Source organism: Bos indicus x Bos taurus, chromosome 14 (assembly GCF_003369695.1).
Source record: "Bos indicus x Bos taurus breed Angus x Brahman F1 hybrid chromosome 14, Bos_hybrid_MaternalHap_v2.0, whole genome shotgun sequence".
Classification (NCBI taxonomy): domain Eukaryota; kingdom Metazoa; phylum Chordata; class Mammalia; order Artiodactyla; family Bovidae; genus Bos; species Bos indicus x Bos taurus.
The window spans coordinates 30,317,095-30,321,879 of NC_040089.1; positions in this window are offsets into that span (position 1 = coordinate 30,317,095).

The following is a 4,785-nucleotide window of genomic DNA, read 5'->3' on the forward strand; positions in this document are numbered from 1 at the left end:
TGCCTTCCCATTGGCTGAGGCCATTCCAAAGCGAGGATAAAATATCCAATCAGAAACTGTCTTCTTAGACTAAAGCGTTCATTGGTGACCAAGGGAAATACCCAAAGTGTTAAACCGGAGGATCCAATGAGAACCCGGAAAGAGTGAATTGGCCCAAACGACTCTCCGTCTATTAAGCGCTAAGCCAAGAAACATTCCCCAGGAGAAACCCTCGCCGTTTCCTGACTACAATCCCCAGAGTTCCGGCGCTTGAGGAACCTCTCCGCCCCTTCCTTCAGCAATTCAAATTGAGCTTTACTTCTCAAACTATTCATTCATTTCCAATAAAGCAGTTTTGTAATACTTCATTCGCTTCTGTGGGTCTTAATTCGAATCTTTTCAAATGTTTTTGTTTTTGCCTAAGAACATTTGCACTATCTTCTTAGCGCGAGGGTTGCAAAGGACAGGGTTTTTTTGTTTTAAATGGAAGCTTCTTTTTGGAACGATTTTTTTTGGGGGGGAGGGGGGTGGGCGGTGGCGGTGGTAAGGAAAAAGAGACAAATGATGAGATAATTTTCTCCAATTCTTGAGGAAGTATTTTTCTAAACTTTTTCCTATTTAGTTTATCAAAGTAACGATTTAAATACTTGTTTAATTCATGGAGATCACTGACATTTTTGTCTAGATATAGATTTTATATTTTTAAATATTTCTCTAAGCATAATTTAAATTCCACAGGCCAGTCTGAATATAATGATTGCATTGCACTCAATAACTTCATTGAATAAATTCTGAATTCTCATTCACAGTTTCATTCTGCCACGTACTAAATATATTAAAGTTCAAAGGAATTTGACAGGCTGCTAATGGAGAAAGGATGAGTGAAAATAAATATCCCAAGCTGTAGTCTCTGCTAACGCCTCCAAAATTTAATTCGTGTATACGTAAATTTAAAAGCAAAATAGATACTTCTGCTCAAATTTTTTTGCCTTCTCTTATCTTTGGTTAGGGCCTCCCAGATGGCACTAGTGGTAAAGAACCTGCCTGCCAATGCAGGAGACATAAAAGATGCAAGTTCGATCCCTGGGTGGGAAAGATCTCCTGGAGGAGGGCATGGCAATCCACCCCAGTAGTCCTGCCTGGAGAATCCAATAGACAAAGGAGCCCGGTGGGCTACAGTCCATAGGATTCCAAAGAGTCAGATACAACTGAAGCAACTAACACACATGCACGTGTCCTTGGTTATTCTTTTCTTCCTCCTAATTAATTTGAGCAAAAGGAGCAAGGTTGAGTAGAAAAGGTCTCTTTCACACCATTTTACCTATATCAAAAATACAAAAACATGTTTGGCTGGTTTCTGCTTCCCAAAGTCACAAGAGGGAGTGGTTGCTGCTGCTGCTGCTGCTGCTAAGTCGCTTCAGTCGTGTCCGACTCTGTGCGACCCCATAGACAGCAGCCCACCAAGCTCCCCCGTCCCTGGGATTCTCCAGGCAAGAACACTGGAGTGGCTTGCCATTTCCTTCTGCAATGCATGAAAGTGAAAAGTGAAAGTGAAGTCGCTCAGTCGTGTCCGACTCTTAGCGACCCCATGGACTGCAGCCTACCAGGCTCCTCCGTCCGTGGGATTTTCCAGGCAAGAGTACTGGAGTGGGATGGTAGTAAGTAAATGTTATGTTGTTGTGCTCAGTGGTGTCTGACTCTTTGCGGCCCCATGGATCGTAATCTGCCAGGCATCTCTACCCACAGAATTTTCCAGGCAAGAATATTGGAATGGGTTGCCATTTCCTAGTCCAGGGGATCTTCCCAACCAGGGATTGAACCCAAGTCTCTTATGTCTCCTGCACTGGCAGCAGGCTCTTTACCACTAGCGCCACCTGGGAAGCCCCAGTAAGTGAATACTGAGTCTAAAATTAAAAGGAAACAAAAAATGATGTATAATGTCAGGTGGTGGAAGCACCAGCCTCATTTGTAACAATCAGCCAGACCAATTAACAGCTAGAACGGAAAAAGAAATAGGGGGGAAAGGAATTGTAAATGTAGAAAGATGTGAGAAACATATGTCCAAACAGCAGTCAGATTAAACATAGCCCACTGATTGAGTAGATGAAATTTCATTCGGTATTGTTATTAAAAACAATAACCCATGAAACTAAACTTGCTATTTTTGCTAGATTAATTTGCATATTTGAAAGGGAAAAGACATCTGGGGTATTCCCAATTAGTAATTGATAACAGGTGTTTAGCACCATCCAGAATAAAATGTTTAATAGAGTCTTTAACTGAATTTAAATCATACTTCTGATTTCATAGTATCGAAAAGACCAATTCTTCCTAGCAAACTGCCATTACGGAGAGTAGGTGACTGACGTTAAAAGGCAGGGAATGTATTCACAAAAAACGATTACTAGTTTCATAAGCACCTATAATCCTATAAGCCACAGGAATGTCTTTTGAGATTTTAAGAATTTATGTCCCCATGCTAAAAACGAACTCAACACCAGTGAAGTTATAATACCTGCCATTGTGAGTCATAGCTTGTGTTTAACTTCAGATGTCTTGCCACAGGACACAGCCGGAATGTCAGGTTTCTCAATGGCTGTGTTGCCTAAGACATGAATCACACAATGGCAGTTTTATTCATTCGATTCATTAACAACCATTTTGGAACACATACAACATGCCGGAGACAATCTAAGCAATGGATTCAAAGATGAGGACAATCACTCCTCTCAAAGAGCTCAAGGTCGAATGCAGTGGTTTCCAAAACGTTTTGATCAAGCACTATTTTTTTTTTTTTAAGCACATAGCTCTGATATATGTATATGACTTATTTATAAATTCTATATACACACTATCAAACTACTATATAAGACTTAAAAACATGTCAAAATAGAAAAGTTTAAAGGATGATAAATAAATAGAAGCACTGAAATATAAATTGTATGAACATAAAAGAGTTAGCCATATATTATTTACCAAAGAATTAAATTCCAGATGGATTTAAAACTCAAATGTAAAAAATGAAATATTAAAAATCCTTTAGGAAAATCTTGGAGACTACAATGAACAAGTAGGGGGAGACCTTAAACAAGAATGGAAATCAAGAAGTTTACAAGAAGAATAAAAAATGGACATATTTGACTTGTTTTTAAAAACTTTTTTGTATGGAAAAAAGATATATAAGCAAGGTCAATAGGTAAGAGATTTGGGAGTAACTTGGTGAGCAAATAGAGAGTAATATTCAAAAACTGATTACCAATTGTCAAGAAGGGCATTAACAACCCTACTGAAATTGGGTGTCAGGGAAGGATAAATTGGAAGATTGGGACTGACACATAAACACTACTATATATAAAATAGATAACTAATAATGACATAACGTACAGCACAGGAAACCACTCAATACTCTGTAACGACCTACATGGGCAAAGAATCTGAAAAAGAAGGGATTATGTATAACTGATTCGTTCTGCTGCACACCTAAAACCAACACAACATTGTAAATCAACTATCCTCCAATAAAAAAATGTTTTAAATAAACTGGGTAAAGAATGTAAATTAGTATTTAATCAGAAAATCCATGTGGCCAATAAACATAAAAAGTCATTGAAATCCACTTTTAATAAGGGAAAGGAAATTAATTTAACAATGATAATAATCACTTGATGCTGATCAGACTAGCAAAAATCAAAATGACACAAAGTTGCTGATGGAGATAATGGATAAGAAGAGGACTCTCCGATATTGTTGTGAAAATGTAAGTTATCACAGCCTTTTAGAACTCAATCTAGAAAAATCTGTTATAAAAAATAATACATATTTTCAGAATTCCCTGGCAGTCCAGGGGTAAGGACTCTGCACTTACACTGCAGCGGGGCCTGGTCAGGAAACTTGCGTCCCACAAACCGCATGGTACAGCCAAAAATAATAATATAGTTGGCTTAAAGCTCAACATTCAGAAAACGAAGATCATGGCATCCGGTCCCATCACTTCATGGGAAATAGATGGGGAAACAGTGGAAACAGTGTCAGACTTTATTTTTGGGGGCTCCAAAATCACTGCAGATGGTGACTGCAGCCATGAAATTAAAAGACACCTACTCCTTGGAAGGAAAGTTATGACCAACCTAGATAGCATATTCAAAAGCAGAGACATTACTTTGCCAACAAAGGTCCATCTAGTCAAGGCTATGGTTTTTCCTGTGGTCATGTATGGATGTGAGAGTTGGACTGTGAAGAAGGCTGAGCGCCGAAGAATTGATGCTTTTGAACTGTGGTGTTGGAGAAGACTTTTGAGAGTCCCTTGGACTGCAAGGAGATCCAACCAGTCCATTCTGAAGGAGATCAGCCCTGGGATTTCTTTGGAGGGAATGATGCTGAAGCTGAAACTCCAGTACTTTGGCCACCTCATGGGAAGAGTTGACTCATTGGAAAAGACTCTGATACTGGGAGGGATTGGGGGCAGGAGGAGAAGGGGATGACAGAGGATGAGATGGTTGGATGGCATCACTGACTCGATGGACATGGATTTGGGTGAACTCCGGGAGTTGGTGATGGACAGGAAGGCCTGGCGTGCTGCGATTCATGGGGTCGCAAAGAGTCGGACACGACTGAGCGACTGAACTGAACTGAAATGAACTTTACTGGGGGCAGGTGTTAAGTATAGTTTTATATATAACGTGACAAATTTGCAGTAAGTAAAATCATATTGTAATAAAGTGGAGGAGAAGGGAGCAAAAGAGCATGAGATGGTTGAATGGCATCACCAACTCAATGGACATGAGTTTGAGCAAACTTCAGGAGATG